This window comes from Aquarana catesbeiana, linkage group LG09, assembly GCF_042186555.1.
Source record: "Aquarana catesbeiana isolate 2022-GZ linkage group LG09, ASM4218655v1, whole genome shotgun sequence".
Lineage (NCBI taxonomy): Eukaryota > Metazoa > Chordata > Amphibia > Anura > Ranidae > Aquarana > Aquarana catesbeiana.
The window spans coordinates 115567687-115590719 of NC_133332.1; the positions used below are offsets into that span (position 1 = coordinate 115567687).

The following is a 23033-nucleotide window of genomic DNA, read 5'->3' on the forward strand; positions in this document are numbered from 1 at the left end:
ATACTTTTCCAGTGGAACTGAACATTAATAATTCTTTAGTTCCACAATCATGTCTAAAAGAAATTTTACCATTTGAAATCACCTTTCTGCTCAGGTTAAAGATAAAATATGGAAAGGGCAGTTTATTGACATCTTGTCTTTACTGCCCTCCACAAAAGAGTTTATTAACAGACATGACAAAAAAATCAGAGGAGGAAGAAAGGTGTAGACCTATGGCAAGGTCATTTCATAATTGGTTGCAGTCATTTACCATTTATGCCAGTGTGCTAGGAGAAAAACACCCGGAATACTGTAGCGGTCTTTTCCAACATCTTGAGCACATCCTTGAAGCATACAAAAGCTTTGGTGGATTAGGCTGGTACCAGTATGACAAGTCATTTAGACAAAAGTTATCCATTTATTCATTATTAAAATAATAATAATAAGGATATAGGTTTATGGTTTATAGCGCCTTAAAAACGAGTACACCCTAAACAACAGACCCCTGTCACAGTGTCCCCTTATAAAAGGGGTTACTGTTTTGCATTCAATGAGAACCAGTGCAAATGGGGGGAGGGGTCTTGCAAATACAAACATGAGTGCTCGCACTGCTCAGGCTCCCACCCCTTACTCAAATGTTTCAAAAGGAATACCAATATACATGGTCAAAGAGATAACCATTCAATAGGCTCGCACACCGGTAAACCTACCAAACATGCAGCAATGGATGGAAGTGTATCCAGACCAGGAGACAGCCAAGTTTTTAATTGAAGGTTTTCTTCAGCGGTTTTCCTTTGCCAGTTTTTAAGGGCACTGGATGCAAATTGGTTGATAATTTAAAGTCAGTATTACAATTTTCCCATATTGTTAAGGAGAAGCTAGATAAGGAAATTAGGGAGGGTACAATAGCAGGACCATTTAGTTCCCCCATTTAATTTTTTTTAGAATATCTCCTTTAGGAATTATCCCTAAGAAGGATCCCAACTCATTTTGCTTAATTCATCATTTATCCTTCCCGATAGGTTCATCATTAAATGATGAGATAAATGAGGAGCTAACATCCGTCTCATACTGTACATTTGAAGATGCCGTCTGTCATATCAGGAAATTTGGGAAAGCTGCACTACTCGCTAAAGCGGATATTAACCACTTCAATACCAGGCACTTAGACACCTTCCTCCCAAGGCCAATTTTCAGCTTTCAGCACTGTTGCAATTTGAATGACAATTGAGCGGTCATCCAACACTGTACCCAAACAAATTTTTTATAATTTTGTTCCCACAAATAGAGCATTCTTTTGGTGGTATTTGATCACCTCTGCGGTTTTTATTTTTTGCGCAACAAATAAAAAAAGACCGAAAATTTTGAAAAAAAAACAAGTTTTTCTTTGTTTCTGTTAAATTTTTTTGTAAATAAGTATGTTTTCTTCTTCAATGACGGGCACTGATATGGCTTCACTGACGGGCACCGATACGGCGGCACTGATTGGCACCAATGAGGTGGCACTGATTGGCACCAATGAGGTGGCACTGATGAGGTGGCACTGACGGGCACTGATGATGGGCACTGATAGGCGGCACTGATGGGCACTGATAGGTGGCACTGATGGGCACTGATAGGTAGCACTGGTATGTGGCACTGATGGGCACTCATAGGTGGCACCGATGGACACTCATAGGCGGCACTGATGGGCACTCGTAGGTGGCATTGATTGGTACTTATGGGTGGCACTGATGGGTACTTATGGGTGGCACTGATAGGTGGCACTGATGGGCACTGATAGGTGGGAACTGATGGGCACTGATGGGCAGAGATGGGCACTGACAGGTGGCACCGATGGGCACTGACAGGTGGCACTGATGACACTGATTGGTGGCACTGAGTAAACTGATTGGTGGCATTGCTGGGCAGACCTGAAACATGTTGGTGCCAATCAGTGCCCCCGCGGAGGCGCGCATCGCGGCGATCGGTGGAGCGGTGTGTCAGCCTGACACACCGCTCCACCGATCTTGGTAAAGAGCCTCCGGCAGAAGTGAGTGAGAAAAAGCCAATCAACGGCTCTTCCTATTGACATCGTGATCAGCCGTGATTGGACACGGCTAATCACGTGGTAAAGAGCCTCCGCCGGAGGCTCTTTACCAAGATCAGTGGAACGGTGTGTCAGGCTGACAAACGGCTCCACCGATCGCCGCGATGCTCGCCCCCAAGGGCACGCGGCGGCATGTTATCCTGCTGGACGTCATATGATGCCCAGTCAGGATAACTGAACCACCGCCCGGCCGTCATCTGCTATGGGCCGGGCGGGAAGTGGTTAAAGCAGCATTTAGATTGCTTCAGATTGGTCCATCTTCCCTTAATTCCCTTGGCATGGTATTCCAAGCCAAATTTTACTACGACATGTGCCTCCCCATGGGATGTTCTATATCATGTGCGTTTTTCGAAAAATTTGCATGATTCCTTCAATGGGTGGTTTCATTTGAATCTGGTCATGATGGTATATGCACTACCTTGATGACTTCCTAATTATCGGCCCTGCCCAATCTCCTATTTGTTTATTTATGCTGCAATTGCTTGGTATGATCACAAAACAATTTGGAGTCCTTCTTGCTGCTGAAAAGACAGTTTTGCTATACACATCCATTGAATTTCCAGGCATAACAATAGTAAGGCTGCAACTAACGATTATTTTAATAAGCGATTAGTTGGCCGATTATTGTTTCGATTAATCGATTAATTGGTTAATAATCTTAAAAAAAGTGTGATGTATAATTTAGTTAAAATGTAAAGTTAACAAAAAAGGCAATTTATTCTTAAATATCTCTATGCAGTGGTAAATATAAATAACCAACTATATGGTTAGGGAGCAAAATCTCCAATCCACTCTGAGAATAACAGACAGAAGAGATATACAGTGGGGGTTATGTACGAAAGGCAAATCCACTTTGCACTGAAAGTGCACTTGGAAGTGCAGTCGCTGTAAATCCGAGGGGGACATGCAAGGAAAATAAAAAATAGCATTTTAGCTTGCACATGATTGGATGATAAAATCAGCAGAGCTTCCCCTCATTTCAGATCTACCCCTCAGATTTACAGCGACTGCACTTCCAAGTGCACTTTCAAGTGCACTTGCAGTGCACTTGTAGTGCAAAGTGGATTTGCCTTTAGTAAATAACCCCCAGTATATACTATTAGAAGCTGGTAAATATCATCAGACTCAGAGAGCAAATTTTTTTATTTAAAGAAAAAAAAAAGCTAGACTGTTTTGCAGATTTTCAAACAGAACTGTAATATATTATATGTTGGCCATACAAAAACAATGTCTTCCTTCAAAAAAAATGTAATTTTAAGAACGTTTGTTTTCGATCACAGTGACGGGAAAATTTAGAAATAGAAAACTTCTTGGTCACCCACTCCTCTAAATCATCAGAAAATCGGACCTCTGCTTCCACTCATATGCTGATGATACCCAACTCTACTTTCGCATCACCGGAGAAAAAGACCATCATCAGCGACTAGAAAAATGCCTCACTTTTATAGACGACTGGATGACCACTAGCTCTCTCAAACTCAATGGATCAAAAACAGAGCTTCTTCTCCTACACGCAAGCCAAAATTCCAAAACTAAGACCCCATGGACACCGCCCACCATCTTTGGACAGACCATCTCTCCAAGCACCAAAGCCAAGAGTCTTGGAGTCATTTTTGACTCAGAAATGTCAATGGATGCACAAATAGGATCAGTAGTCAGCGGATCTCACCATCTCCTCCGCCTGCTACGTAGACTCATCCCATTCGTCCCAGAAGAGGACAAAGCAGCAGTAGTTGGAACAATCATCATTTCCAGGCTCGATTATGCAAACTCCCTCTACATAGGACTACCCCAATATCAGCTTGCATGCTTACAACTCATCCAAAACATGGCGGCAAGACTGTTAACAGGAAAAAACCCTGGGAATCCATCTCCCCTTCCCTGAGGTGCCTACATTGGCTAACCGTAAAGAATCAAATCACTTTCAAAACCCTCTGCCTCACCCACAAATGTATACAAGGAAACGCTCCTCAATACCAATGCGAAAAAATAAAACGCTACACACCCAATCGCAGTTTTCGATCCTCTAACCAAAACCTCCTCCTTATTCCAAAACCCCGCTACAAAACAAAGGGAGAACGAATATTTGCAGTCCAAGGACCACGGCTATGGAACGCTCTACCTACTCACATTCGCATGGAAGAAAACAATCAGGCCTTCAGAAAGAAACTCAAGACCTACCTCTTCTAAGAAGCTGGACAACACAGGACGGATCTAGCGCCTTGAGGCGATTCAGTTCGCATTTGCAGCACTATACAAATCATTCATTCATTCAGGAATTTTTGACCATGTATGTGGTTTTCATTAAGAAATTACATTCATTTTAAAAACAGAATGTTAAAAGCAAGTGAAATTTTCAAACAACATTCTTTCATTCAGCGAATGTACAAAATTTTTTCGTATGAATATGTTAGTCTTAAAATTGATCCGTGTGGCCAGCATAAGGCTTGGTACACACCTATGCAGTTTGTTTTTGATCTGTTTCTGCAGTGCTTTAAGCTGTGAGTTTTGATTTTTGGAAAAGTGATTTTACTGTGATTTGCATTTTTTTCATGCTTTTTTTTGGCCAAATTGTTGTTGGGCAGTTAAAAAAACACAAAAAACACACTACATGCTTTTCTGCAGCTTCTCCATCAAAGTATATTGAATCAAAAAAGCACCGTTTTGCTTGGAAAAAAGTCCTTGACCCTTTCCAAATATGCAGCGGCTAAAAAAAAAAAGCATAGATGAGAACGTGTCCCATAGGAAACCATGTTAAATGAACTGTAGGGTGTTTCTGCAAAAAACACATAGGTGAGAACCTGGCCTAAGATGTTTAGTAAAATAATGGGGTTAAAAACACTAAAATGAACCCTATATAGCACAAAAAGAGCAAATCACTACTGTAAGGGTTATCTTTTTTTACTGTGGAACAGTGAAAGTAATATTTACAGTAGCGATTATTTGCTGTTTTTGTACTATAAAGAGATAATTTTAGTTTTTTTAACCCCATTATGTTACTGGCTGATTAATCGATTATGAAAATAGTAATCGATTAATTTCATAATCGATTAGTTGTCGATTAATCAATTAGTTGTTTCGGCCCTAAAGTATAGACAGGAAATTATTCGAATTTCAGCTACCATTGAATAAAGTTAATGAGATTATAGCTACGATTTCTTGAATGATAAGGTGAAAACATTTTTTATTAAAAGAGCTTCAATCTTTATTAGGACGACTAGCATTTGCAACCAGAGTTATGCAGGTGGGCAGGATATTCTCACGAAGGCTATATATATCCATGGCAGGGCTTAAATCCCCATTTTCACACATTAGGGTAACAACAGATTTTAAAGAGGACCTCATGGTATGGATGAAATTTTTTGACTTATATAAAGGGCATTCATTTTTTTTAAACAGAGTTTGTATTCTCATGAGATATGGAATTATACACGGATGCAGCTGGCTCTTTCGGTTTTGCTATAATATGGGGCAGTCACTGGTGCTGTAGTGAGTGGCCAGAAAGATGGATACAAATGAAAGCCACTAGGAGCATAGTTCTACTCGATATACTCCTATTAGTATTAGCATTAGAAATATGGGGTGAAAAATTGGCCAATAATGGGAAATTAATTAACTCCGATAATAAAGGAGTAATCTATGCAGTAAATTGTCTACCAACAAAATCCCTTCTGGTAGTAAAATTATTGGGTATCTAGTATTTTTATGTTTACGCTTTAATATCTGGGTAAAAGCAAGGCACATTCCAGGTAAAGAAAATCAGATTGCGGATGCATTATCTCGGTTGCAGATACACAAATTCCGTCAGCTACTGCCAAATGCGGACAAGGAAGGACAGGCATGTCCCAAACAACTATGATTTAAAAATTTTGATGAAGTCAATTAAGAATTCCGTGGCTAATAGCACATGGGACGAATACACGGCCGCATGGCAATGGTGGAATAAATTCACTAGGGAATTTGGGCTGCAGTTTGATTCTCCTTCAGAGACAAGCATTCAAATATTTTTATGTACCCTAATGCAGGCAGAACTATTCTCTAGCCAGGTTGCTAAGATACTAACAGGAGTGTCTTTTTTCTTTAAATTGCAAGGCTTCCCTCAGTGTACATCCTTCTTTTCTATAAAACAAGCCCTTATAGGTTACAAAAAGAAGCATTCTTTCCCAGATACTAGAAGGCCCATTTCTATCTCATTGCTAAAAGAATTTTGTAGAGTTACAAAAATGGTATGCGTCTCTGGATTTGAGTCGATATTATTTAAAACTGCTTTTGTATTAGCATTTTTTGGTGCTATTAGAATATCTGAACTGTTAACCAAAATCAAAAAGTCTGTGTCTGGCCTGTTGATCCATCACATGATGGTTCACAGGGCAGGACTTAATATATTTATCGCAAATTCCAAAACAGACAAAACAGGTAAAGGTGTATGGATTACTCTTTATAGTTGCGGAGACGTTGAAATTTATCAATTAAGAACAGTAAACGAGTATCTAGCAATTAGATCATCCGGTGAAGGGAATTTTTTGGTTCATTTGGATGGGTCATCCCTTACAGGATATCAATTCAATATGGTTCTCAAAAAATGCATGTTGAAGTTAGGGTTACAAGCACTTCATTTCACCTCCCACTCATTTAGAATTGGTGCAGCAATGGAAGCTGCGAAAATGGGCCTTGAGGATGCAATAATTAAAAAATTAGGCAGATGGGAATCACAGCGATTTAACATTTATGTCAGACCTGATCTCTCTCTTTGATTTTTTTAGAGGTGATAGAAGAATGATTTGGATCCTGGCCCACTCCTTTATCTTTTGGGCTAACAAAAGATCCAGGATGCGTTGCTTTACACCTAATCTGTCAATGGATCCTGAGAAATTTCAAGTGTTATGGAGAGGAATTTGTGGTCTAAAATGGTTAAATTTGTCTTTTTATCTCTCTAGGTTATTGGAATTGTGGCCAGTCCCAGATATTATAATTGTCCACGGGGGGGGGGGAACGATGTGGGTAGAGCTAAAACCCTAGATCTGATGTTTGCAATGAAGCGTGATTTACATACATTTAAATTGTCTTCCCCAAATACCACTATAATCTTTTCTGAAATAGTTCCAAGGCTCTTATGGCTACAAGACGTTCAATTTAAAAATTTGGAAAAGATCAGGCGTCATGTAAATAGATCCATGGAAAAATTCATGACGCTTATCAGCGGTTTTTCCTATAGGCATAGGGATTTAGAGGGAGGTTTTGAAGGTTTATATAGGGCAGATGGAGTTCATCTGTCCGATATAGGTTTAGACATATTCAATGTTGGATTGCAGAATAGCATTAAATTGGCCGTGGTTGTGGGGTAAGCCGGCCTTGATATTTCAAGCCCGGCATGTGGGGACTTGTTTTATTGATATGCGGTATTGCTTGAGTCCTGAAGACTGAGCTGTTTATATGTATTATTTACAAGTGAGAATTGTATGTATTAATAAAATGATTGAATTGATTTATTTTATTTACAGTTTACACCAATAAACGTGCCGTGGCCAGTTTTACACCAAGTTACGTCGTTAAGTGTCTTTATTCATTAGAAGGTAAAATTTGGTATTAAAGGAGGGATAGGTGCTGCCTACATTTCCATTTAGAGTTACCCTTAAAAAGCCTAAGTTTAGTTTACGTAAAAAAAAAAAAAAAAAAAAACACCCCTCCCATTATTGTAATCTTTTGGTGGGACAGGCGATTATTAGAACTGAGGAGCTGTCACTGGCACCCCTCAAGAGTGCCCGACTATGCCTACCCTTTCCACCCACTCCCTCCATTCATAGAAGCCTACAGCTTCTATGAATGAAAAAGATCTGTGAATGGAGGGGACAGACTTTTCAATCATTCACCCATCCTCCATTCACAGATCAGGCTTCATTCATAGAAACTGTAGTACGGGCCTCTATGAACGGAGAAGGGATGTGGAAAAGGTGGGCATAGTCAGGCACTTTTGATGAGTGCCTGTCACAACTCCCTCAGCTCTGTTAACCCCTGATGAATCAACCGTAGTGGAGAGGAGGGCATCAGAGGAGGAAGATTAATGCTAAACCAGGACATAGGACAATGTAAGTAATATCAATTGTGCAGATTTTTTTTTTTTTTTTTTTTTAAAGTAAATTTAGAATTCTACTTTTCTGTACACTTGTACTGTCAGTGAATTAGAATGATTGGAAATAGATACAGCCAGTCAAATAGCATATTCAGAAAGTGGAGAGCAAAGGCCATCTGCAAGCTCTCCCGTGAGAAGTTTAATGTAAGCAGTAAAGGTAACCAGAAACAAATTCACACCAAAAGGAACTGTAACCGAGGACAACCAACAGGGGTTTGTAAGGACACTTTGGCAATCAGACAGTCCCTACAGCACTTCTTGAGAACTCAGTATGAATACAAGAGAGAGTCAATCAGAATGACTGCATCAAATTAACTCACTGTTTAATGGTTCCCTGGGGTCTAGTTTAAGAGCCACAGTATTACAGAGGTATACTGCTACAGGGAACTACAGCAGTAAAGAACCTTAATAAGGGTGGATGTGTAGCATCCGAATGTATTAATAACAGATAACACAAGTGTCATTAAGGTACTATTCAACTAGCTTATTGCATTTTAAAAATAAAATCTCTTTTACGCTGTATTTAAAAAAAAAAGCACGGGCACCTTTTGCCATAAGTAATTGTGTCACTCAAATGGTAATAATGTGCCTTAATACATGGCAACCAATCAGACAGCAGTTCTCAGCAGCCTACAGTGGTCTTTATGCAGATTTTTATACATTACCCCAATTGATAGGTGCGATAGGTTATTAACACATCTCTTTAGGGAAGCCTATCTCACCCCTGCCAATAACTACTTCTTTTTCAATCAGCTCATCCCGCTCAGTTATCACCTGTTGTATCACTTGCCTCTCCTTTTAGATTGTAAGCTCTCACAGACAGGACCCTTCTTTTGTATTGAACTGTACTGTAACTGTATTGCCTCCCTTTACTATGCATCTCACTTACATAAAATGTTCCTAAGCAAATACACAGTAATTAAAAACTACAGAAACAGCAAATAAACTGGATATATAAATGTGTATCTAGGCACCTTCCAGTAAAAGCAATCACAAACGATATTGTGTGCGATGCCACTGGGGTCACTCGACAAATGTAATGGTCAACAGGAGCTCAATATAATTTGTTCTTTTGCTAACCACAAAATACAAATACTGCATGCCTAGCAGTTATTGCAGGGTATTTTTTTCAGCCCTGCACACTGATATTGCTGTCATTCATAAATGGACCTAATGAATAAATACAGTACAGTATCTCACAAAAGTGGTTACATCCCTCACATTTTTGTAAATATTTTATTATATCTTTTCATGTGACAACACTGAAGAAAGGACACTTTGCTACAATGTAAAGTAGTGAGTGTACAGCTTGTATAACAGTGTAAATTTGCTGTCCCCTCAAAATAACTCAACACACAGCCATTAATGTCGAAACCGCTGGCAACAAAAGTGAGTACACCCCTAAGTGAAAATGTCCAAATTGGGCCCAATTAACCATTTTCCCTCCCTGGTGTCATGTGACTCTTTAGTGTTACAGGGTCCCAGGTGTGAATGGGGAGCAGTGATGTTAAATTTGGTGTTATAGCTCTCACTCTTTCATACTGGTCACTGGAAGTTCAACATGACACCTCATGGCAAAGAACTCTCTGAGGATCTGAAAAAAAAAATTGCTGCTCTATATAAATATTGGCCTAGGCTATAAGAAGATTGCCAAGACCCTGAAACTGAGTTGCAGCACAGTGGCCAAGGCCATACAGCGGTTTAACAGGACAGGTTCCACTCAGAACAGGCCTCGCTATGGTTGACCAAAGAAGTTGAGTGCACGTGCTCAGTGTCATATCCAGAGGTTGTCTTTGGGAAATAGACGTATGAGTGCTGCCAGCATTGCTGCAGAGGTTGAAGGGGTGGGGGGTCAGCCTGTCAGTGCTCAGACCATATGCTGCAGACTGCATCAAATTTGTCTGCATGGCTGTCATCCTAGAAGGAAGCCTCTTCTAAAGATGATGCACAAGAAAGCCACAAAAGGTTTGCTGAAGACAAGCAGACTAAGTACATGGATTACTGGAACCATGTCCTGTGGTCTCATGAAACCCACATAAACTTATTTGGTTCAGATGGTGTCAAGCGTGTGCGGCGGCAACCAGGTGAGAAGTACAAAGACAAGTGTGTCTTGCCCACAGTCAAGCATGGTAGTGGGAGTGTCATGGTCTGGGGCTGCATACGTGCTGCCGGCACTGGGGAGCTACAGTTCATTGAGAGAACCATGAATGCCAACATGTACTGTCACATACTGATGTAGAGCATAATCCCCTCTCTTCGGAGACTGGGCCATAGGGCAGTATTCCAACATGATAACAACCCCAAACACACCTCCAAGATGACCACTGCCTTGCTAAAGAAGCTGCAGTTAAAGGTGATGGACTGGCCAAGCATGTCTCCAAACCTAAACCCTATTGAGCATCTGTGGGGCATCCTCATATGGAAGGCGGAGGAGTGCAAGGTCTCTAACATCCACCAGCTCCATGATGTTGTCATGGAGGAGTGGAAGAGGACTACAGTAGCAACCTGTTAAGCTCTGGTGAACTCCATGCCCAAGAGGGTTAAGGCAGTGCTGGAAAATAATGGCGGCCACACAAAATATTGACACTTTTTGAAACTTGCCCAATTTGGACATTTTCACTTAGGGTGTACTCACTTTTGTTGCCAGTGGTTTTGACATTAATGGCTGCATGTTGAGTTTTTTTGAGCGGACAGGAAATTGACACTGTTATACAAGCTGTACACTCACTACTTTACATTGTAGAAAAGTGTCATTTCTTCAGCGTTGTCACATGAAAAGATATAATAAAATATTTACAAAAATGTGAGGGGTGTACTCACTTTTGTGAGATACTGTATGTCTAAAAAACGGATATAGGGATATTCAGTGAAACAGTGCAAGCGACAAAAAAGATAACAATGACCTATAATAATTTAAAATTACCATGGTTGTCAAAAAAAGACCTTTTATTGTTTGATTAGGATTATTATATTTTCATGCCACCAATTCTGTTTTCACTGCTTCACTGAATTACATGCAAAAAAAAAGAAGTTCACAGTACAGTATTCTGAAGCAATCAATTCATCTTTAAACCACTTCAGCTCTCATGCCTTTATGACATGCCTTTATGACTCTGGTTCATAACCCTTATGAACCAGAGTAATTTTTACATATCACTATGGGCCTGTTTATTTAGTGGTGGTGGGGGCTAGGTTTTTTTTTTTTGTTAGCCATACTGTTATTTACGTAATTAATTTATATTTCTATGCAATCCATAAAAAATAATTGTTTTTGTTTTGTTTTGCAGTAAATAAAAGCATACATTTAATTTTATTCCATTTTTTCCATTACAAATTGCACTAAAATGTGGATTCTCATCAAAAAGGGAAAACTTTTTGTAAAGGGAAAAGTTTTTTTATTTTGTGCATTTTCATGTTGTGCTTCACTAAGAAAAGGCAACAAGCTAATAAAAATGTATTTTGACAGCTAGGAACTGCCAGTAGCAGTAGTAGGTGAAACAGCAGCCAGGGGAGAGGATCTGGACATAAGAGGCGTGTCCTAAAAACTTTGTTGATGTTTTCTTTCAAAATCCTCAAGTGGTTAATGGTGTGACATCTGGACCCTGACTGGTTGCTTTGGGTTACGGCACTTTGCATCGCTTATCCATTCACTGAAATTAGAAGTGTTACAATGGACAACACTTTAAAGTACATCTAAAGTCAGAACTGTTTTTTTATTTTTGCCTTTTTTTAAAGTTTTGCATAGCATTGGAAATAGCCTTGTCATGTTGTTGTCATCTGTGTACAATATTATGTGTTACTTATTATCAGGCCTGGACTGGGACAAAAAATAGGCCCGGGCATTCTAAGCTGAGCAGCCCATTTAAAAAAAAAACTAATTACAAATAATGGTAACCAATAATAATGGCATTACAAATAATGGCAAATCTAATACATGAGATGACCAGAGACCGCAAATCTAATACAGGAGATGACCAGAGACTGCGGATCTAATACATGAGATGACCAGAGACTGAGGATCTAGTACATGAGATGACCAGAGACTGAGGATCTAATACATGAGATGACCAGAGACTGCGAATCTAATACATGAGATGACCAGGGACTGCGGATCTAGTACAGGAGATGACCAGAGACTGCGGATCTAGTACATGAGATGACCAGAGACTGCGGATCTAATACAGGAGATGACCAGAGACTGTGGATCTAATACAGGAGATGACCAGAGACTGTGGATCTAATACATGAGATGACCAGAGACTGCGGATCTAGTACAGGAGATGACCAGAGACTGAGGATCTAGTACATGAGATGACCAGAGACTGCGGATCTAATACATGAGATGACCAGAGACTGCAGATCTAGTACATGAGATGACCAGAGACTGCGGATCTAATACATGAGATGACCATAGACTACGGATCTAATACAGGAGATGACCAGAGACTGCGGATCTAATACAGGAGATGACCAGAGACTGTGGATCTAATACAGGAGATGACCAGAGACTGCGGATCTAGTGCAGGAGATGACCAGAGACCAGAGTACAGGAGATGATAAACTAAGTAACCCTTTTAAATTTTTTTTTAAATATATACCCAAATGGGTGTCAGGAAGTTGGACTGCATTGCCGGTTTGAAATCTGAACTTGCACGATTTTAAACCGGCAATGCAGTCCGACTTTGGGGGGTGATTTGACAGACATCTATGCGGGTTCATGCACAGATATCTATTCAAATGGCCTCCGAAGTCGGCAAAAGTGGTACAGGAACTACTTTTGGGAATCGGTGCGGCGTCGCACTGATTCAGACGGTACTATTGCCGGAAATACCCGCCGATATGGCATGCGATTTGACATTTCAAATCGCATGCCATATCGGCCCAATGTGAACGTGGGCTCAATGCAGGAGACCTTTTGGGCACAAGAACTGTTCCTCTCTTACACAAGGTTTGACTGATGCCAGGCCCATCACTTTGACCCCTTTCACACTGAGGTGCTTTTCAGGCATTTTAGGGCTAAAAATAGTGCCTGAAAAGTGCCTCTCAAGCCTCCCCAGTGTGAAAGCCCGAGGGCTTTCACACTGGGGGCAGTGCGCTTGCAGGACGCTACCGCCCGCAAAGTGGCGCTGCAGCACCTGTAAAGTGCGGCTAAAACGAGCGGTGCTTTAACGCTACCACGGGGCAGTCTAGGTGTGAAAGGGGTCCTTTGTTTAGCATCACTCAAATTGTGTAAGACCCCTTTCATACTGAGGCGCTTTACAGGTGTTTTTGCACTACAAAAAGCACTTGTAAACTGCCTCTTCTGTGCTTTCATGCTGCAGCGGTACGCTTGCAGGACGGGAAAAAAGGTCCTGCGAACAGCATCTTTGGGGCGGTGCGGGAGTAGTGTATACACCGCTCCTCCACCTCCCCTGCCCATTAAAATGAATGGGTACCGCTTTCAAAGCGACTTAAAAGCGCTTTGAAAGCAACGCTAAGCGGGTGCTTTTAACCCCTTCTGGGGGGTTAAAAGCACCTGCTAGCAGCGCCAAAGCGCCGCTATAACAGCAGTAAACGCCCGTACCGCCCCAGTGTGAAAGGGGTCTCTAAGAGAGACTGACCACTTTTATCTTTTATTAAGATCAGTTTAAAACATTGGCAGTGCAAGGCATGAAAAAAAAAACATTATCAATTAAGGTACAAAAAAACCACACTGGCAGGCATGATAAAAAAAAGACATTATTGGCCAAGATACAAAAAAAAAAACAAAAAAAAACATATTGGCAGGCTGGCATAGTGTCTGTCACTTACCTTACCTTTCTAGCAGTACCAGGTCCTTTTACGACACACCAGGCAGAGGAGGTCTCATATAGCTCCTCCCCCTTCACGGTCACATGACCTGTCCTATCTCTTCATTTCCTCCTAAGCTCAATAGAAGGCTGGCTGGACGGCCGCGGAGGTGGCCGTGGAGCAGGCTGTGGTGAGCGGCGCTGGCACAAGGAGCAGCCCAGCCCGCTGCCTTGATAGTGGGGACACGGCCGGGACTCTGCCAGAAAGAAATGAGGGCGTCTCCGCGGAGTTGGCCGCGGATTCGGCCGCGGAGCTTGTCACAAGTTGTGGCAGAGAGGAATGAGCAGGGCCGGCCAAGCAGCTGCAGAGTGGGGAGACGTGACATGCGGCCCGGTGGCCCCCAGCCCACCGGGCATATGCCGGTATGCCTTATGGCCAGTCCAGGCCTGCTTATTATACTAATACAGGATTTATATAGAACCAATAGTTTGTGCAGCACTTTGCAATATAGAGACAGTACAATTACAGTACAGTTCAATACAAGAGGAAGGGAGCTGCTTGTATGATCTTACAATCAATAAGAGGGATTGCCTTTAGTTTCCTGCCCTATAGACACAACAGGAAGTGAGCAGAGGTCTCTCCAAAGTGATGAAGTTCTCTCTTAGGCAGCTGTCACCGAAACAAATGTTACCAGTGACAGTAATGGTGAACCTATGGCACACGTGCCACAGCTGGCACACCAAGCCCTCTCTGTGGGCATGCAGCACCCTGCCAGGATAAGGAGGGAATCCCCCAGCCAGGCAGTCACTTGTGTAACATTTAAGGGGGTGTAAATGTATTTCTCCACCGTCCCGAGGGTCTGTGCTGCAGCTTATTGCCTCCCGCTGAATCTTACACCTCCAGTGAGGCATTCGGGCATTCCTCTCTACTGCACCCTATTCCAGTTCCCCCTGCCCCAGGACTACTTTGGTACAGCCTGTCCCTCTAACAAATGCACTGCGTTCTGACAGCGGAGGGGCGGTGCTTGGAGCAGATCATGGCCATGGGAGAGGTGCAGTGACTGCTAGCTGACCTCTCGGCAACTGGGACACCAAGAAGCAGCTGGATGGACGGGGACTCCTGCAATACTGCCTACCCAGTGCGGGGAAGAGCCCTGATGTGATGGACGATGAGGCCATGGAGAGGTAAGGAGGAGGATGGATCCTCTGATCTACACTGCACTGTGTGCGGGGGGATGGGGGGGGTGTGAGTAGTGCAGGAAGTATGTGTCAAGTAGGACAGTATATGTGTCAGGTAAGTCGTGTATGTGTCAGGTAGGTCAGTATATGTTGCACAGTGCATTCTGAGCAAAACGCATTCCTGATCCATGCATTCTGAGCAAAACGCATTCCTACACCCTGTATTCTCAGCATAACGTATTCCTGATCCCTGTATCCAATTCACATGACAGGAGAGTGTGACCGGCTCTCAATGGAGATGGTTCACATATTTCTGGGGCGGGCACAGAGCGCACTGCAGAAGGGTCCTATGCATCTTTGGATCTGTTTCAGGTCCGAATTCAGGCAAAAATTTGGACCTAATTCAGACCTGAAACAGTAACCAGGGATGCACCGGACCCCCTGCTGCAAGCCGCGCCCCAGATAGTGTGAACCCAGCCGAAATCTCCTGAATGGGTATAATACAAAATCAACAGCAGTTATAACCATTTACCACTCTATCCAAAATGATAACTTTTCTTTTTTTTTAGTTTTGGATAAAGTGGTATAGGATTAGAACATCTGGTCTGTGCCCCCATTGGGGAGATTCGCCCTCTCTATTTGGTCTGTTTACTATTGTCATCAAAAGTGAATGTGAAAAAGCCCAAATCCAATGGAGATACTAATTCTGGTGTTGACCGAGTACCTTCACTTTGAAGGGATTTCCTCCAACTTCCTGTTTTAGCTATGGGACAGGAAGTCAAGGGGTATCTTCCAAATGGGACACAGATGGCAAAAAAACAAACAAAAAAAAACTGATGGGGATTATAACCCTCCCATAAAGCACAGGAGCTGTTCTGTAACACTAAGGGATTAGCTATACCAAATATTTTTAATGCTTTCATTGCCCATCATTTCCTAAGACTCACATTTATTTATTACCAGCACCACACCGATTATAATAAAATGCATCCAGCAGCTTAATAAATCTTTCATAGTGTACATAAGAGCCGCCATGATAATTAATATATTAAACATTCATGTAATTGTACAAATACATTGACAGCAGTTCCACCATGCATTATCTAACAATTTACCTAGCCAAGATCATTTTAGCAGTTCATAATATCTGTCCTAAAGAAATTCCAACTACATTTCATGAAGACCCATGTAATATATGGCTGATACATGATAACTGAAATGTTCCTCATGCACCAAACACAAATATGTCAAACATTGGAAGATTAATGTTCAAGCGTTACATTTTAGCCTGCACAATGTAATGCAGTTATGGCACAGACCCGCAGAGGGAGCTGGAGGAAATGGTTAGTCCGTCAATGCTGCAGAAAGTCTGTTCTTTATGTAATTAACTGAACATAGGCAAGAAAAGGAGTGCAGACTTACACAGAAACTTTGTTGAGAAATTACTTACTAGACTTAAAATATGACTTTGCTGTTTGTACTTTTTGCAAGTAAGGCTCTGCTCAGTTGTCTCCTCTATATTATTTACAATTTAGTAAAAAAAAAAAAAAAAAAGTTTTAGCTGGAAATCCCTATAGGAATAACAACAAAATATAGAAGTGTGACTTTATAAGTGCCAAAAAAAACCTCCTCTTATTAATATTGCTACGCATATAAAGATAAAACGTTTTTTTTGCAAATCTGATAAAAAAGACATACTATGGGGTAATAACCCTTAAAAACCTGAATATACCCACACATTTAGTTCAGACCAAGAAAACAACCCTGAAGGTAAAGTCCCCCCCACCCACCCCCACCATATGTCTAGCATGCACATACATAATCATAGCACAACTAACAAGCTGCAGTACATATTGTATATATCACGTATCAAAGCAGGATGGAACTCAGCCCAATGTGTTTCCCCTATGATGGCTTCTTCAGAGGTTCAGGGGGTATAATGTTTGAACAAAAATAGTGTGAGGGGAGAAGAAATCAGCAATATCAGGCGAGATGCATGTTATACCTCCTCTGACCTGGTCAGAGATGCTGGAAGGTGTGGAGATATGGAAGATGGTTCAAGTCAAGGAGGCTCCAGGCCCCACCCCCAAGCCATGACAACAACCCCGGGAGCAAGAAATGAATCCCGAAGGACCGTTGAATAATTGAGTTAGAGCCATAAAAAAATGGTAATACCACTCCTCGGTGGTTCTTCAGGACACAGCAAATCCCCCAGTAGATAACTAGAATCCCAGAACGAAATCTGTAGCTGAAAAAGACAGTCACCGAAAGGTTCCCACAATACCATGGGGGTCAGAAATGCATCTATCCATGTAGCTTGCCTGGGTATATTTTTTTACAAATGAGACTCTTCTTCACTGTCAACTCTACTCTCTATACTGGATCCGGTTTACAGGTTCCTCTAATTTGTATACTGTTTTCAAATGAGGCTCTCCCTGATTGGGTTCACCAATTTGTATACTGTCTCTAAATAAGAGTCTGCTTTATTGGGTTCTCCATTTTACAAACCTTGTCTAAATGAGGCTCTGCTTTATTGGGTTTTCTAACTTGCATACTGTCTCTAAATGAAACTCTACTTTATTACATTCTCTAATTTGTATACTGCCTCTAAAGAAGGCTCTACTTTTACGGGTTTTCTAGTTTGTATACTTTCTTCAAAGAAGGCTCTCATTTATTATATGCTCTGCTTTCTATACTATGAATAAGGCTGACCATACACTGTGCATATTTTAGCCAAAAATTGATCAGTGGGTGGCCCTACCACTCCATTTTTGTCAAAGGAGCCTGCTGGAAGATTTTCAGCCAAACAGCAGCTGCATTCAATCAGATGCAGTCTCTGTATGTGTTTTTTGAGAGCTGGTGGGGCTAGCTCTCAAAATACAATAACCACAATGGGAGATTTATTCATATGTAATATATAGCACGGCTGGAGGAACCCGAGTACTTTTTTTTTTGTTCAGCCTAAAGGCTGAACAAAGAAAAAACTATCAGTGTATGGCCAGCTTAAGGCTCTGCCTTATTGTTGCCTTAAATTCCTATATTGTCTTCAAATGATGCTCTGGTTTTACGGTTTTCTGAAATGTCTATATTGTCACCTAATGAGACTCTGCTTGATATGCCTTCAAATTTCTATATTGTTTCCAAAGCAGGCTCTGTTATACTGCATCCTGTAGTTTGCATCTCAAGGCTCTCGATCCACTCGCATTACCTTATACTGCGCTATAGGTGTGGGGAGGAGGATGAGGTGGTGGTGCACTGCTGAATCTGGGCTCCTGGAAGAGGCTGTTGCTGCCGCCAGGGCCGAACAGGAGCCGGGTCCTAAGACCCGATTGGCCGAGAGTTCTAAGACTCAGGACCCACTTCCTGATTGGCTGGGAGAGAAGCAGGCAGACATTAGTGAATACTAATTCGCTAATGTCACACAAGTGGGTGGGCTCGGGGCGCAGTGCTCTTTGCCCCAAGCCCACCCTTTTTGAAGCCAATTAGAGCCTCCGAATCTAATCACGTGCTTCAAAAAAAAAAAAAACCCCACATTGAAATCCATGCATCCAGAGCCAATGGACAGGCCGCCACTGGTTTACATACTATTTCCAAATGAAGCTCAGCTTTGTCGTTTTCTTGAATTCTTATAGGGTGCACTCACGCTGGGCACTGTTGAACTGAACTGAGTTTGATTGTCCTTCCTCCCCACTAGGCTATAAGCACATGTTCCTGGACACACTTGCATCATCACCTCTACCAACCAGATCACAGTGATCCCGGCTTCTATGCTCAGTCATCTATATGAAGTTCTGTGTTCAGATATGGTTGCTCTCACATTGAAGCAAACTGTACCGGAATACAAATGAACCATATCCAGGACCACTTCTTTAACGTCATTCTCGGGCATGTTTAGAGCACTCACACTAAACAACAGGACCAGGGGAGTGAACTGTACACAGGCTTTGTTAAAGCTGCCAGTGTGCATGCACATATAGTGCATATATTGTCTCTTAATGAGTCTCCGCTTTATTGTTTCCTTTTGATTGAACAGTTTTCAATCATACTTTATTCAACGGATTGCATAACTTTTAGGTACAGCTCAGCTACTCCCTGTCGAAACAGTAACTAAAGATATATTTTGTTACACCTTGTAGCAGTTGTGCACTAGTAAATTTCTAATGCATACTACATGGAGGGAAGCCAATGTTTCATGCTCATAGTAACCAATAATTATTTTGTTCAAATTTACCAGCCTGCACTAGATACAAAACACATGGCAGATGACTGCTTGCTAACTTGTTGGGTAACAGAGAAACATTTCTTCCAGTTGATTTGAACGAGCCGCAGTGTGTCCAAGTACCCGCATCTTGCATTAGCAGTATGTCATGCCTGGCCACATTATCGTGGGGCATCTGAGTTAGTCAATATGGGCATCAGGCTACTTGCCCTTTAAATAATCTATTCAGACATTTGCAATCCTTTTCTGTACAAAAAATCTTTTGCCAAGTACTTTTTCAGGATGTGAAGAAAGTCCAATACAAGAGAATTTGAAATGTAATGTGACACTGTCTCCTAAGTAATGGGAAGGGCTATGGATGAGCCACGAACTGGAAATGATGGATGCTGCTCACTTGAACTGTAATTAAATCTCCTTTCACAAAGAAGGACGACAATCTGTGTTCAGATGAAAAAAATGCTGTATCATGGAAATAGAAAAGGCTGATTGAAAGAATGACGGGAGGGGGTGTAAAAGAGTTTCATGGCCAGCAGGACTTGTCTATGAGTTCTATGCAGAACCAACTGTTTCTATTAAAAAGGTGACTTCAAGAACAAACATTGTTCTTCTCTCATAGTAGTTTTATATATATCTAAATATATAGATATATATATATAGATATATATCTATATATATAATATATAGATATATATCTATATATATAATGTGTATTTATATCAACATTGGGTTACCCTTTTTTCAGCACTGTACAGATGCAGAGAGGCTGCACTGCATACAAGTGGCTGACCTTATACATACATTTTTTTAAATGGTGCAAAAAAGTTTCTACGGCAAGTCTCTTCTGCCCTAAAACTAGCATAAACTCAAAAAAACTGCCCATCTTTCGATTACAATGTAACCTTAGCTAAGAGATGTATCTGGGCTGTATGTCATCATTACTTTGTGTGTCACTGGCAAGGAACATGTATACAGAACTTCTGACTTATTACTGACTTTTTTTTTTTTACAGCTGGCGCTCCCCAGGTCCCATAGTCCACCCGCTATGTCAATCCAAACATCTTGGAAAATAATTTATTTATACATGAATTACTGGTTGTACAGCACAAAATATTAGACCGTACTTACATAGAGTGCAAGCATCTTACTAGAGGTAATTTGGTCCGCAAAATTGTGTTGTGCTATAAGCTGGAATTCACGTATTAATAAATGGTTTATTTCAAGAAATAAAGATGATTCTTACAGTTTCTTTCATACTACTAGGCTAAAATTTATGGACATTTTTAACCAAGTTAACTGTAGCTATGATTAGATATACACTTAAAAACTGCAGGGCTGTACTTTGAAGTGAACCTGTACTTTGCACTTGCATGACAATATGTTAAAGCCACCCCCACCCTGCATAGCTTACACTTGCCTTCCCTGCATTCCTCCACTGCACTCTTATTGTGACAAGTGAGAAATAGCCCCGTGTGCTGATCCTAGTTGAAGCTTGCAAAGGTCCAACGACCCTCTCTCAGCCTCATGTGACAGTGCTGGGACCCTGAGTAGCCTACTGCCAAGCACCAGCACAGTCATGTGGGAATTAGTGTAGTAAATCACATGTCCCTAATACTCACACATACTGAATCTTTCACTTTGCTTCAAGTGAACAAAACAACATTGAGAATTTCAAAGGAAAAGTATAGGGCACAATGAAAGTGACCGCAGGTTATGTCCAACTCTATGTGCAAGAAAAATGTATCCTTGCAGTCGGATTCCTTCCCCACAATGCAAGGATTAAGCGCTCATTAAGCTTAGGGGCAGAGGAATAAGGTATAATTCCTCTCACGCCGAAAATCTCCCTACATCTGTGCGACCTTTCATCCCGCAGCCTCCTCTCTAACATATACTGGCTAGCGGTTGCATCAAGTACAATGCAAGACTTACAGACTTTTATTGTATGTGATGATGCTGAGGGACCACCTACAGTGTCAGAGTGAAGAGGTGCATGCTAGAGTAAAGTATAGGGTAGGTAATACAGTCTCTTTCCCCACATTGAACACCTAAGCACAGTCACTTGCCTGGAGCTCAAGACCTACTTTTTACGACACATGTTAAACGTATTTAAATGATGATAATAGTGATTAGCCAATTAATAAGGAGTATATAACATCTCTTAGTATGTGTAGGAAATAGTAAAAAAATGCAGGATTTACATGTATTTTTCTTTAATCTAAACCATGAAAGACACTAAAGAATGTTCTATAGATCTATTGCATATAATAGAAACTTGTATATGTAGATGTCGACAGCAGTGAGCACATTACACTTTCATAAACCTTGTGTAGGGAGAGACTTTGCATTACAACAAGCAATTTCTACATATCTAAGTTATAACCACTACAGGAGACTAGAATTAGACAGGAAAATAACTGCTTCCTATGTTGGTTGGGCTATTTTTCCAAGGTCCTATTCTCTAAAATTGATGTGCACACAGTTCAATCAAGTAGTCATATATCTTAAGATGACAGCAATGGCACTCGTTTAAAAAAATGGATATAAAATTAAGCTGTTGCTACCAGGTAACCAAGTGTTTGCTTTGATTTTCTAACCCATATAAGGAAATGCCTGATGGTCGATGTGAACACATTAAAGTGACTGGAGGAAAGAGGGACTGTACTTTTGCATAGACAATGGCCAATGGAAAAACATTGTAAAAAAGCCTAGGGGACTTATAACCTTCTGAAGTTTCTAGGTTTGCCATGGTCATCACCTTCTTTTGATTCCTGATAAAGCCAAGTCTCTCTTTCATCCTTAACTAATATGCTATACCTATGAAATAAAACTACAACGCTAAGTAGGAGACTCTAGAATCTCCCATCCAAAATAACTCTGTGTTTGCTGGGTACCGAGTAAATGGTAATGGGCCTCTAACTATCCAGCATTACCATGTACCACCATCTTAGATTTTATATAATGTCAAGTTAGACCTGGGAAAAGGGTGGCTATGAACCTTAACTGTTGTGAATAATTGAGGATGTAGGGACCGATGTACCAGCCAGAGTTGGTGGTTTTATTATGCAGTTGTTTTTTTATTATGTAAATAAAGCTGTAAGCTTTTATATCCTGTTCCTCTTTTGTATCAGATATACTGTAGTCAAATTTATATTGTCTAAATGTACCATAAAAGTCCCATTCAAAAGGCATGATTGAATGACTGTGTTTGGTAGATTACTCAAAATAAACTGTTATCAAATTTGACATGCACTTACCTTTACATAGAAGCGTAGTAAGTAATCACAGAATGAAGATTTATTTGGCGATTGGGGTCAAACGTTCAAGACGATCACCGAGAAAAAATAATAAAATAAATAAAGTTATCTTTACTTGCTTTATCAACATTTTTAAGAAGAAACACTACACACAACCAATTACACTGTCTACATACACAATCTCGCATTGCAGTAACGTGCATGTTTTACCGCACTTTATCACAACATACTTTATCACACAGGTATACGTGTGTTGGGGTGCACTACCATTTTTTTGAATGGTAGCACAACAGACTTATACATTAAAAGCCTTTAGTGGTTCTAAAGGCTGAAGGTTCTTTACCTTAATGTATTCTTTGTATTAAAGTGCAGCTCCCCCCAGCCCCCCCCCCTTATACTTACCTAAGCCTGAACTGAA

The 23033-nt window shown here is 41.0% G+C and overlaps 1 protein-coding gene across 1 annotated transcript in view; it reads right to left on the reverse strand.

Moving 5' to 3' along the window:
* HS6ST2 (heparan sulfate 6-O-sulfotransferase 2) overlaps positions 1-23033 on the reverse strand; it is a 524517-nt gene that overhangs the window by 273905 nt on the left and 227579 nt on the right. The gene's annotated exons all lie outside the window — the stretch shown is intronic.